This window comes from Microcaecilia unicolor, chromosome 1 (genome assembly GCF_901765095.1).
Source record: "Microcaecilia unicolor chromosome 1, aMicUni1.1, whole genome shotgun sequence".
In the NCBI taxonomy this organism is placed as follows: Eukaryota; Metazoa; Chordata; class Amphibia; order Gymnophiona; family Siphonopidae; genus Microcaecilia; species Microcaecilia unicolor.
The window spans coordinates 149,349,591-149,364,261 of NC_044031.1; the positions used below are offsets into that span (position 1 = coordinate 149,349,591).

At 40.8% G+C, this 14,671-nt stretch overlaps 1 protein-coding gene across 7 annotated transcripts in view; it reads right to left on the reverse strand.

Moving 5' to 3' along the window:
• Positions 1 to 14,671, reverse strand: part of ETV1 (ETS variant transcription factor 1) — a 210,364-nt gene that overhangs the window by 148,238 nt on the left and 47,455 nt on the right. The gene's annotated exons all lie outside the window — the stretch shown is intronic.

Here is a 14,671-nt window from a genome sequence, read left to right on the forward strand (position 1 = left end):
CAGCAACACCTCCTATATAACACTGGCTAAATATATTTGGGTTGAAAAGCTAGGTGCCTCTGCTTATTCACTATGCCTGGTGTAAATTGCAAACTCAGGCTCCTATAGAGTCTATATTCCTTTTTTTTTTAATGTTCAATACAATATCCATGATTAATCACTTATATAGAAATACATTGTGGTTATCCAACTTAATAAAAAGAAGAGAATTAAAAAAAAAACACACACAAACAAAAGAAGGAAGAAAACGACATAAAATACATCTAGTCTACCATAAAAAAGAGATACTAAGATTAGGAAATAGCTAAGAGAAAATAAAGGACATTTAAAAAAAAAACCACAAGAAAAAAAGAAGCTGTGTCCAAACTAGAGCTCTAACAATGATGTTACATATGGGGACAACCTGAGAAGTTCCCACCAACTTTTTACTGCTAATGAAGGTGGTAAACCAAGGGCGCTGTTTACTAAGCCACACTATAAGTATGATAACTTTTAATGCATGATAAAAATAAGCACACGCTAACAATAGAGACTCTCATTATATTCCTATGGGTGCCTCTAGCGTTAGCACGTGCTAAAAAGTTTGCACGCCTACAGCGTGGCTTAGTAATCAGGGCCCTGAGTTAGCTACAAAAAAAAAATTTAACAGCATGCAATTTAATGATACATTTACAAGGGAATAACAAAACTGGACCACATCAGGTTTAAGTAAAAGAAATTGTTTCGCCTCTCTTCTCTGTTTTCTATGTCATGTCCGGGAAAGTCCTAAACCTGACAATTCAGAAAGAAAGAGTCTCTCAATGTCTAAAGTACATATGAAGTTCCCAATTTCGATCATCAGATAATGCTGAACTATCAGCATGACAGGCACAAAAATCTACATACTTATTATGCACATAAATGTTTAGAATAATAGCATTTACATACATATCCATGCACATACACATGCAAATGCCAAAAGTCCATATAAGCGCTATTCTGCAAACACCAGTTTTAATTACACAGTACATATTTGTGAGGAAATGTATACCTGGACGGAGCTCAAATTTATATACATAATTTATTTCATTTTTATTTTTCAAATGTATATCCCTCTTTCGACCAAAGAAGGTATCAAATCAAACAGACATAACAAAATGACATTATACAGTGGGTAAAAGGCAGATTTCCCTTTTCTGAAAAGAAATGGCCATGCGGCCATTTCGGGGGGGGGGGGGAGCACTTACCGCCACCCATTGAGGAGGCGGTAAGGGCTCCCGCGCTAACCTGGTGGTAACCAATTATTCAAAAACAACCAGTGAAGAGTGTCAATACAAAATAAAGGGAAAAGTCTCATCAAACTGCGGCGTGAACACATTTGTCAATTGCACACAGTATAGAAAGTAATCATCGGCAAAAAAACTCTTTGTTCCTTTTGCAAATAAGTTTAAGTTTTTCCATCCAATTTAAGTCAAAAACAAGAACAAAAAATGGCTTCTCAATCAAACGTCCTTATATATCAAATAGATGGAATTATTAGGACTTATCTTAGCTCCATGTCCAGTTACGTCTAGAATGGTAGGTTCCAGTTAATATAACGATTCAAGTGCAGTCCCAACGGTCCTGTTTCGCACTGCTTCTTCAGGGAACCACACCGCAGAGCTTCAAAGTTCAAAAGCGTTCTAAGCGCCGGAGAGCAAGCTTCCTTTTAACCCACTCGGATCAGATATGGGTAACCAATTACTGCCAGGTACACACCGGCGCTACAAAAATTGAAATATTTTTGCAGCGTTGGAAATGGCGAATGCTGGGGGGGGGGGGGCGTGAACTACCGCCGGGCTGCTGCGGTAGCCCGGTGGTACTTCCCTTTTAATGAACGGTAAGCCTGTGCTGGGCTTACCACTGCTTCTTAAAAGAGCCCCTATGTTCCTTTATAGAATAGGCTACCACCAGGCCCCCCCTCTTATAAGACTTGCCCCTGCAATGTCATTTTACAATGAGCAGATGTTTTCCAGGTGGCAGAGTTTGGGGTAGTGTTTGGACTTGTACACATGCGTTTGAACTTTCAAAAGCGTGCATGTAAAGTTTTGAGAAAATGCTTGAGATAGCATGAGTGGGGGAAGGGCAGGGCATGGAGCCTTCATAGTTACAGCCAAGGCGGTGTTAAAGGTGTAAAAGTAAAGCAAAACTTCTTTAATGGTGGTTTCCAAACAAATATACACCAAAGCCTGTTCTCTTCACAGGCCAGGAAACTCAGGATTAAGCATAAAATTATTATACAGTTCAATTCCAACTATCAAAAGGGACTGGCTCCTGCCAGGTTATCACAAAGGCCACAGTGTGCACAGGTTTCAGCCTGAAGTTCAGTATAAAGCAAGTAGGAAAAAGTTCAGCTCCTGCCAGGCTACAAAAAGTCACAATATTGCAATGAGAGCTTTTCCTATCTTGGCCTTGATATATAAAGTTGCAGAGGTGTACCCTCTAAAGCAGGGATCCTTAAATCCACTCCTTGAGGTCAACAACCCAGCCTGGTTTTCAGGATTTCCACAATAAATATGTATGAGATCTGTTTGCATGCAATGGAAGCAGTGAATGCAAATAGATCTCATACATATTCATTGTGGAAATCCTGAAATCCAGGCTGGATTGTGGACCTCGAGGACTCCTGCTCTAGAGGTCCATTCCTTCCTACTCTAGGCCTCTCTGGCTTATATTTGTTCAGGGATTTTATCTCCCCTGACTGAACCACACCCCTCTAGAGCTAGGCCTCTTAATGTGACCCTGTAAGAGAGTGTGCTTAACAGCGGTCCCACAGTTTCCTATGCAAAATGCTGTGTATACTAATTAGCAGGTGTAAATGTGTCATGTTTTATTTTCCATTAGATGATTTTCAAAGGGAAATTATATATATACTTTCCTTTGAAAACTAGTTTAACTTTGTGTGCATACTGGCTTCACAAGTTAGGTGGCCTGTTATAAAATTACCCTGAATAAGCTAATTTGAAATAAGGACAGGTCTAACTCACAAGCTTTTTTTCTGGGGCAATTGTAAAATATAAGAAGGTGCCAATGATGAAGGCAAGTGGTCTAGGGACCTAAGCAATCCCTAGAAGCTTGTCAATTTTAGAGGCTCTCAGCTAATAGGCACATTTTTGATAGGCTTTATACTACGCTCCAAATTCTTTTTAGTATATTCAAATTTCATATGTGCACCTATCAATGATTTAGGGGCCTCAATTACTATAAGCTGCATTAGTGATTAATACATTGATTAGTGCATGCTAATAATTAGTGCAGTGGCTACACTGTTATCATGTACAAACTGATGCTAACAGTTAACCCAGAAGGAAATGTGGAATGGGCAGAGAATGGCCATCCTTGTCTTACGTTAAACACAGAAGTAGTTAATGTATCTTGACAGTTAATATGGAAGATAACATGGTGTATCTCAATAGGAAGAATGAAATGCATCACCATCTGCACAAAAAAAATCTATATGAAGATGAATTTATTCAACCAACGATGCTGCCACAGGCCATGTTTTGCCCACACATGAGCTGCCTCAGGGGCAAAGGAAAATGTTACAGACACCTCCAACAGTTAACATTAACTGCAGAAACTCTGCGTTAAGTAACTGCAAAATCTTACCGTAGCTTGGTAAATAAGCCCTTAATATTATGTAAGAGAAGTTTATCATTAGAGATCAAAGTAAAACTATCAAAAATAAAAGTACAGGACTGTCAATTCTGTAAAAAAGCAAGCAACCTGCAGAGAGTTGTCCCTAGCAAAATGTTTATAAAATTTAACCTCATGATATATACTTAACTAGACATTTTGAGACTGCCAACCACAAAATCCAACCATCATTTGGTTAAAAAGGTGACATATAGGATGGGCAATTTTCTTGCATTTGAAAGGAAAGTCTCTTATTCTGGTTTTAAAAAAGCATAGGGAGGTTAATATTAAAAGGCACTTCTGCAGGTGAAGCAAAGTTTTATGCACAGGCTTTTATTAAACATCTCTCTTCTCCAAGCCTCCTCCTCCCTTCTTCTCCTTCTCTCCCCAGTCTCCATTTTTTTGAGAGATCAACTTTGAACTAGCCTTTAAGGGGTAATTATTTTAGTCTGTACCAGCAAAAACAAGGAGACTGGTAGTACCTTACAGCCGAAAAGGACTGTTGAGTCACGAGCTTTCCTGGCCAAGAATCGATATATGGCCATGTGGAATCTTGTCCTTGAAAGCTCATGCCTCAATAAATTAAGTCTACAAAATTAACAATTATCCTCCTTTTCAACGTCTCTCTCACTCCCCTCTTCTGCCACCAGCCCTCCAGCACCCCACTGGCCTCCTCCAGGGAATGCTCCAGGAAACTTTAACCTCAAGACTTTCCTTATTTTAAACTGCATCAGTAGTGTGACAAAGGGGTCTATGGGACAACATGTGCTCACTATCCCTGCAATGACTCTTCCTGTTTACAAAAGAATCCTATTTCATGGATGCAAAACAGCTGCTATAGTGACAATGCCTCATTGTCTCTATACTTTCAGACTTGAACTAAATACAAGGTGGGAGGGGGGGCTGAGAGGGAAGAATGATAGAGCAGAATATGTCTTGCACTCCTCCAAAATACCTTTCATTAGGTGTTTAACCTCCATTTGTCATCATTAACAAGCCGAAACCTGGTAACATAAGATAATTTGAATCTTTGAAATGATACATGGAGGGGCATTTTCATCCGGAATCCAAATAGCAAATATATTGATTTTCAAAACAGCAAAAAATGTTTATCTTTTTTTTTTTGTTTTCAAAAATGGCAACTTGCTAGATGTTTTTGGGCTCTGTGCGTTTTTATTTTTTGGTCCATTTTTGGGGGGGAAAAAAGCCAAATGAAAAACGCACAAAATCAAGTTATTGGGATGTAGTAGGAGTCAGCATTCTTAATAAACTGACCACACAGACATCCTAGCAGAGCAATGGGGCACCCTGGGAGGCACTGCTGCGGACTTCACCTAAAAGCTCCCAGGAATACATCTCACACTTACACCCTTATAGTATATGCTGAGCCCTCCAAAACCCACCAAAAACATACTGTACCCAATTGTACATCACTACAATAGCCCTTATGCCTGCAAGTGGTTTTTGGTGGGTTTTGAACGATTCACACTTTCCACCACGAGTGTAACAGTGGATTATGGGCCTGGGTCCCCTTCTCCACAGGGCACTCCACCAACCACTAGGAGACTCCAGGAACCTGTAGGCTGCTCTAATAGGACTGGCTATAACATCTGAGGCCGTTTTAGAGGCTGGCATATTCTGTTTCTTTTACATCTTTGGGTGGTGGGAGGGAATCAGTGACCACTGGGGGAGTAAGAGGGGTCATTCCTTTACTACTCCAGTGGTTATCTGGTCATTTAGGGCATTTTCTTGTGGCTTAGTCATTATTAAAACAGACTTGCTCAAAACGTCTTAGTTTTAGTCCTGGACGTTTTTGTTTTGTTCCATCATAACTGAAAAACATCTAATCTTAGGAAAGGCCAAATCCTGCCCTTAACACCCCCCCCCCCCCCCCCCCCTTGAGATTTGGATGCACTGCAGTCGAACTATATAGAAAAACATTTGGAAAATGAGACAAAAGTGCAAATGCTGCTTTATGCCACTTTTTAAGACATTTTCTCTTTTGAAAATAAGACCCATAACGTAATGGTTCAACTGAAATACTCACTAGATTTTGCACTGCAAAATCAAAAAAACCTTTTGCCTTTTTTGATTTTTTTTTTTTTTTTTGTGCAATGCAATGATGGAAAAATTGTTCCCTGCTTACATGAATTATCTATTTAACAATTTCATTTCTACCCTCTGCATTTACACACTACGGACAAAGATCATGCCCATACTGAGTCGACACCCAAAAAGTGTTATTTTATTCTTTAGAAAGTACAAGGCTCTACAGCAATTTATAGATCACTAGCACAGATTTCAGGCAAAAGAAAAAAAATTCTACTTTTTAAAACCTTAGAAATCTGCATAAGGTGAAACATGCTGTAATCATTGCCTTTGGTCTCTCGTGATTCCACTGCCATAGCAATGGTTCTTGCCATTGAATTAACTGCCCCCCTCCCACCCCAAAAAAACCCACAGAAAACCAAGAGCCGGGTTGGGGGTAGAGGTGGACTCGCTGGGCAAGTAGGTGTGTAATTCTTGCCCTTAAGATTCACTTTCTTGCCCTCTCCACTGAATGGAGGAGAGTGTGGGATCTCAAGCTACACTCTACTCCAACCATTCTTTAAATGCGAGGCATTAGGACGTCACTCACGGTTCCAAGTATCAGGAAGCTGAGAAAGATATGGTCCTCCCAACCCAAATCATCAGAAAAAGAGATGATAAAAGGAATCAGCAAGGAAAAGGGAAGATCAGGAGGGGAAAGGGGTGAGAGAACAATGCTATAGGACCAGATGGGAAATGATAATGGGACTGGTGGATGTGAAGTTATGAAGCAACTATCTTGGAGTGAAAGAGGGAGATCTGGATAAAGGGATAAAGTAGAGAAAGGATCAGCTGGAAGGCGAAGAGATGGTATCAAATGAGAAGTGATGGACATCAGATAGAGACAGTATAGAGGGAGAAGGGCTCAAGAATAATTAGCCTCTCCGTGTTTATCCAAAAAATATATGGATAACATCAGGCCGATGTTGCTATTATCTGTATATTAATAGGCCATATGAGGGGAGGAGTGACAGCAGGCCAAAAACTTATCCAGATTGTAGCGATATTTATCCACAATCCAGACCAGTTATGCATTTAGTTTAGGCCTGATGAAAAGCAGGCATAAACAGATATTATTGGCACAGTCACATACAGTTTAGCTGAAGCCAGTGCCACGTACATGGCTCCTGTGGCAAAAGTAGCCACAATATGGAGGTAATGAAGCAATATGTTGGCTCAGGGCGCCACAAACCACTGAGCCAACCCTGGTTTTAGATGGCAGCTGAACTACAACCTAGCTAAAAATAACTGTCAGTACAGATCAGGACCAAAACTCATCCCCCAAATTCAGGGAGCTTCCTAGGGTTTAGCTGAGCATTGACATTCATTGCAATAATCCAATCCACTAGAATCAGAGTAAAAATTACAAAGTCCCTGGATACAGGTCACAATTTCAGCTTCTAATTTTTTAAGGTTATTTTGATCTCTCTGTAATTAAACTGTCCTTACTACTCACATATGCATAGAAACATAAAATAACAGCAGACAGAAACCAGTAATCCAATTTCTACTCCCTACTGTTATTTAATAAGCTCTGCTTGAATTCAGACTTACAAAGACACATTGATAGTAATTTTCTAACAGGTCAGTAAGGTTGGAAGATCAAGAAAACCCCTATCAGGCTTATTTTCGAAAGAGAAGGGCACCCATCTTTCGACACAAATCTGGAGATGGGCGTCCTTCTCCCAGGGTCGCTCAAATCGGCATAATCAAAAGCCAATTTTGGGCGTCCCCAACTGCTTTCCGTCGTGGAGACGACCAAAGTTCACGGGGGCGTGTCGGAAGCATAGCGAAGGCGGGACTGAGGCGTGCTTAACACATGGGCATTCTCGGACGATAATGGAAAAAAGAAGGGCGTCCCTGACGAACACTTGGCCGACTTTACTTGGTCCTTTTTTTTTTAAGACCAAGCCACAAAAATGTGCTCTAAATGACCAGATGACTACCGGAGGGAATCGCAGATGACCTCCCCTTACTCCCCCAGCGGTCACTAACCCCCTCCCACCCTAAAAAAAATGTTAATTTTTTTTTCCACCCTCTATGCTAGCCTCAAATATCATACCCAGCTCCATGACAGCAGTATGCAGGTCCCTGGAGCAGTTTTAGTGGGTGCAGTGTACTTCAGGCAGGCAGACCCAGGCCCATCCCCCTCTACCTGTTATACTTGTGGTGGTAAATGTGAGCCCTCCAAAACCCACCACAAACCCACTGTACCCACATCTAAGTGCCCCCCTTCATCCCTAAGAGCTACGGTAGTGGTGTAGAGTTGTGGGGAGTGGGTTTGGGAGGGGGGGTAGCACACAAGGAAAGGGAGCTATGCACATGGGAGCTTTTTCTGAAGTCCACTGCAGTGCTCCCTAGGGTGCCCGGATGGTGTCCTGACATGTGAGGGGGACCAGTGCACTATGAATGCTGGCTCTTCCCACGACCAAATGGCTTGGATTTGGTCGTTTCTGAGATGGGCGTCATCGGTTTCCATTATCACCGAAAATTGGGGACGACTATCTCTAAGGTCGACCTAAATGTTGAGATTTGGGTGTCCCCGACCGTATTATCGAAACGAAAGATGGCCGCCCATCTTGTTTCGATAATACGGGTTTCCCCGCCCCTTTGCGGGGACTTCCTACGAGGACATCCTCAGGAAAACTTGGGTGCACCGTTTGATTATGCCCCTCCACGTGTCTTTATAAACTGCCCTGCAAAAGTTACAGAAATTTGAGCTACAATGAAGCTGTGTACATTTACAACAGCTCAGAGGCTGGGATAAATGCACCCTGAAAATACACAAAAATGTGCATATCTTGTAAAGAACATGCAGTAGATTTTACAGGATTGAGCCCTGAAGTAACATGTTTACTTGAAGCATGGCCCATGTTGGCGTTTGGCCACCAGTCCTGAAGATTTTTTTTTTAAGGGCAATAAATCTTATCTTTCAGATAATTCATTCTAATTAAAATTTCAATTCATAAAAGATTTTGGGTAGAGATCTTAAGTCAGTGAGGACAAGCCGATGACGACTGACAGTAAAACACAGTGGTGAGGTCCCCGTGTGAAACGAGTCACCAGCTGAGGCTCTATGGTATAATTTGCTCCCATACATTTATATGAATTTAAATTGACTAGCGCTAGACGTTTAGATATTTATGTTGGATTACCTATGCTATAACGACTGGACTAATTAAAGCTGTATCTTATAAAGGTGGCATGTTAATCTTGACTTCACTTCCACTCTTGTGCATTATTAATATCTTTGAGGTATTTGAACTGAGGTATTATCTCCTTTTTTCTTCTGGTTATGCTTCGCCCTACACATCTTTGACTCTTTTGGAGCTCACTCTGTTTTGATAATTTGGGATAACTGGATATGATCACTCCAGTAACACTGTCAGTGGAACCACCAAGATCTATCGAAACACTTTTAATAGCCAAGGGTGTGCCCCATATAGCCCCTCTTTCTTGTCTATTTTCAGTTTAACTCTAACATTTATACTCCTGAGATTTATCTGTGCTCTTTCATGCAAATACTGGCGTAACTAACTCCATATTAGTACTAGGAGACATAAACCTTCACCTAGAAGATCCAGATTCCAACAATACACGAGAATGCAATTCCTCTACTCATGTGATCTCAAATGGCCACACACACAAGCTACCCACGTCAAAGGGCACATACTCAACCTCTTTACACAGAAACTGTCCACAGATCATAACCTATCAATAACAGATATCAGATAGACAGAAACACCTTGGACCGATCACTACAAACTAAATTTATCCCTAAACTGGCGGAAAAAGGGATCATACCGTATACAAGAACACACAACCTATAGTACAAGAGGCCAAATAGACCCTAAAGCATTCTGGCAACAAATATACAACAACGACTGGACAGAACAAACGGACTCCATACACTACCTCTCTGACTGGGACAAAAGATGCAGAAGCATACTACACGAAATAGCTCCCATAAGAACAAGAACATCATATAGACAAAACTCGATACCATGGTTCAACGACGAATTGAAAAAGCTAAAAACATAATCCAGGAAACTAGATCGAGCATGGAAAAAAATAAAAGATGATCACACACTCAACTCATGAAAACAAACACAAAGAAAATACAAATATGCAATAAGACAAGCCAAAAGGTTTTATTACAAAACCAAAATAGGACCAGGCTACAAAGACATAAAGAAACTCTATCAACTCGTAAATAAACTACTTGACACCACCTCAGTCACTACAATCAATACAGACATCCCATCTGCAGATAAACTTGCTAAATACTTCAATGAAAAAATAGTAAATCTACGCAATACACTTCCTCAGGACAACACCGACATCAACTACTTCATCAATGGCTTGGACCCAACCTTTGGAGAATACCCAGCGGACCGAATCTGGTCAAACTTTGCCCTCCTCACCACAGAAACAGTAGCCCATGCGATTCACAGGTTCTCCAACACCCACTGTAAACTGGATGTCTGCCCCAGCTACGTGCTTAAATCTGCCCCCGACCGCTTCATAACAGACCTTACATCCCACCTAAACTACATGCTCCAACAAGGTCTATTCCCTAAGGAATACGGCAACATTCTACTCACCCCAATACCAAAAGATCCCAAGAAAAAAACACTCACCAATTACCGCCCAGTTGCATCTTTCCCACTAGCAGTCAAGCTGATGGAAAGCATGGTAACCAAACAGCTCACTGACTACATAAACAAGTTCTCAATATTACATGAATCACAATCAAGATTCCACCCCCTCCATAGCACTGAAACTGTACTAATCACTCTCCTATCCAAATTCAAGCAGGAAACAGCTATAGGCAAAAGCATACTTCTCCAATTCAACATGTTGAGCGCATTTGACATGGTAAACTACAATATACTACTAAGTCTCCTAGAATACTTCGGCATTAGTAGAAACACACTCAGATGGATCAAGGGTTTTCTATCCACCAGAACATACCAAGCGAAATCAAATTCAAACATATCACCACCATGGAAGGCATACTGTGGAGTACCTCAAGGATCAAAGCTATCACCGATACTCTTCAACATAATGATGGCCCCTCTAGCCAAGTCCTTATCCAACCAAGGCCTCAATCCATACATCTACGCAGACGACGTCTTAATATACATTCCCTTCAGACATGACCTCACAGAAATCACCAATAAAATCAAGCTCAGCTCAAACACCATAACCTCATGGGCAAATGCATTCCAACTGAAACTCAATTCTGAAAAAACACACTGTCTCATCCTCTCATCTCAACGCAATACAAACAAACCCTCAACTATAAACACCCCAGATTGCACCCTCCCTATCTCGGACAGCCTGAAAATACTCGGCGTTACAATCGACTGTAACTTCACACTTGAGAGCCAAGTGAACCCCACAACTAAGAAAATGTTTCACTCAATGTGGAAACTTAAGCGCGTGAGACCATTCTTCCCGAGGGAAACATTTCGTAATCTAATACGAATAATGGTACTAAGCTATGCAGACTACTGCAATGGAATTTATGTGGGGTACAGAGAACAACTCACAAAGAAACTCCAGACCGCTCAAAACACAGCAGCCAGGCTGATATTTGGTAAAACACGATTCGAAAGTGCCAAACCCCTATGAGAAAAACTGCACTGGCTCCCAATCAAAGAACGTATCGCCTTCAAAATCTGCACCTTGGTCCACAAAACTATCTACGGCGAAGCCCCAGGATACATGACAGACCTCATAAACCTACCAATCAGAAACACAAGCAGATCATCACGAACATACCTAAACCTCCACTACCCGAACTGCAAAGGACTCAAATATAAAACAACTTTTGCATCCAGCTTCTCCTATATAAGCATGCAACTATGGAATGCACTACCAAAGGCCATGAAAACAACCTACGACCATCTGAACTTCAGGAAATCACTAAAAACCTGTTTAAAAAGGCACATCCTACCAACCTAAGTGCCTGAACTCTGCAACACAACAACATCATAGCTCGTTATGGACACCTTAAAACCCTTCCCCTCTTCTACCCCCATTGCGGCCCCATTGCATTCGAAACCCATGAACCTTAGTCGACCTCACATTCACCTTGTATTTGTTATCTACTGGACTTGGCAACACCTTTACAGTACTATGTAAGCCACATTGAGCCTGCAAATAAGTGGGAAAATGTGGGATACAAATGTAACAAATAAATAAATAAAATAAATAAGTCCCTTCTTCAGTGACTAGTGGACACTCAAGCAGAGAGAAGTTCCAGTTGTGTGACACTGGTAGAGTGAGTTGCTGAGAATTGGAAAATGGTTAGGAGAGACAAAGCAGCTTAACCTTTCCCTGAATATTCTATAGGGTTGATTATCAGTATAACCTTTTGCAACTATTATTCAAAACTTTGGTATCAGCACTTACAATTAGGCAGATGATCTTCTCTACTACACAGACCCGCTGACCCCTGATATTTCCCCTCTTTAAGTGTGTCTTGATTGTGTTTCTTCCTGGCTTTCTGAGAATGTTTTGATTCTGAACCCATCTAAGTGAGTTGCTGTCTAACTCACCAATTCAACTGGTTGATTCTATTAGGTATTTAGGTGTGCTTATTAGTCATTAATTATATTTTGATTTTAATATTTCTTCAGTGATAAAAATGTTTTTTTGGGCTATACGCGAATTCCAAAAAGTCCAACATTTGCTTTCTGAACAAGATCAAAGAACACTCAGGCCCTGGTCACCTCATGCCTGAATTATTGTAATGGTAGAGACTATTAGAAAGAACAAAAGTTACAGAGCATATACAAAAGCATGGATTAATCAGACAAAGCCAACTTGGATTTAGTCAAGGAAAGTCTTGCCTCACCAATCTAGTACATTTCTTTGAAGGCGTGAATAAACATGTAGATAAAGGTAAACAGGTTGATATTATATATCTGGATTTACAAAAGGCATTTGGCAAAGTACCTCATGAAGGACTCCTGAGGAAAGTAGAAAATCATGGGATAGGAGATAATGTACTATGTGGATTAAGAACTGGTTAAAAGATAGAAAATAGGGAGTAGGGTTAAATGGTCAGTATTCTCAATGGAGAAGGGTAGATGGTGGGGTTCCCCAGGGATCTGTGCTGGTTCCGCTGCTTTTCAACAAATTTATAAATGATCTAGAAATGGGAATAACTTGAGAGGCAATTACATTTGCTGATGTCACAAAGATTTTGTGCTTTGTACGTTTTTGGTTTTTTTGGACCATTATTACAAAAAAAAAAAATGTCCAAATGAAAAACAGAGAAAATCAAGCCACTGGGATGTAGGTAGGGCCAGCATTTTTACTAGACTGGTTTCCCAGACATCCCTGGAGAGCAATGAGGCACCCTAGGGGACACTGCAGTGGATGTCAAATAAATGCTCCCAGCTACACATTTCACCATTGCTCCCTTATCTTGTCTGCTGAGCCCTCCAAAACACACCCAAAACCCACTACTACCAACTATACACCACTACAATAACCCTTATAGGTGAAGGGGGCACCTATATGTAGGTACAGTGGGTTTTTGGTGAGTTTTAGAGGGCTCACAGTTTCCACTACAAGTGTAACAGGTAGGAGGAGGTATGGGCCTGGGTTCACCTCTCTACAGTGTACTGCACCCACCACTAGACTACTCCAGGGACCTGAGTATAACATCTGAGGCTCACATAGAGGCTGGTAAGTAATGTTCTTAACCACATTTTGTTTTGGGGTGGGGGGTGTGAGGGGGTCAGTCACCACTGGGGGAGTAAGGGGAGGTCATCCCTTATTCCCTCCAGTGGTCCTTTTTGTGCCTTATTCATTCTAAAAACAGGTCTAACTCAAAACGTCTTAGTTTTAGTCCTGAGTGGTTTGGTTTTGTTCCATTATGGCTGAAAAACGTCCAAGTCTTAGGAACACCCAAATCCTGCCCTTAACAAGACCCCAACATGCCCCCTTGAAATTTGGACACGCTGCAGACAAGCAGCATAGAAAGACATCTGAAAAACAGGTTTTGAAAATACCAATTTGGACATTTTTGTGAGAAAAACATCCAAATGCTGCTTTATGTCACCTTTTAGATGTTTTTATCTTTCAAAAATAGCCCCATAGCGGAATTAAAAAAGGTACAGAGAAGGGCAACAAAAATGATAAAGGGGATGGGATGACTTCCCTATCAGGAAAGGATAAAGCAGCTAAGGCTTTTCAGCTTGGAGAACAGACGGCTACGGGGAGATATGAAAGAGGTTGATAAAATACTTGGTGGAGCGGAATAGGTAGACGTGAATCACTTGTTTACCTGTTCCAAAAATACTAGTAGTAGAGGGAACGCAATGAAGAGCTACTATGGAGTAAATTTAAAGCAAGCTAGAGAAATATTTCTCCACTTAATGTGAAATTAAACTCTGGAATTTGTTGCCAGAGAATTTGGTAAAAGCAGTTAGCTTAGCAGGGTTTAAAAAAGGTTTGGCTAATATCCTAAATGAAAAGTCCATAAGTTATTATTAAGATGGACTTGGGAAAATTAACTGCTTATTTCTAGGATAACCTGCATAAAAATCTGTTTTACTTTTTTGGGATATTCCCAGGAACCTTTTTACCTGGATAGACCTCTGTTGGAAACAGGATACTGGGCTTGATTGCCCTGACTGTCCCAGTATGGCAACACTTATGTTCTTAAGTTGATCTTCCTCAATTCTCTATATAGCATTTATATTGGCAACCGGTTACTTATCGTGTCAAATTTAAGATTCTTTTTTTTTTTTGCACACAATGGTCTTTTTAAAGACACTCCAATCTTATCTGCCATCCTTATTGATTCCATACAGACTGTTTTGTCATCTTCATTTGACTGAGTTCCGTCTCTCTCTCTCTCTCTTCCACCTGTGGCACAGGCATATCTTGATTCTACACACTACAAAGC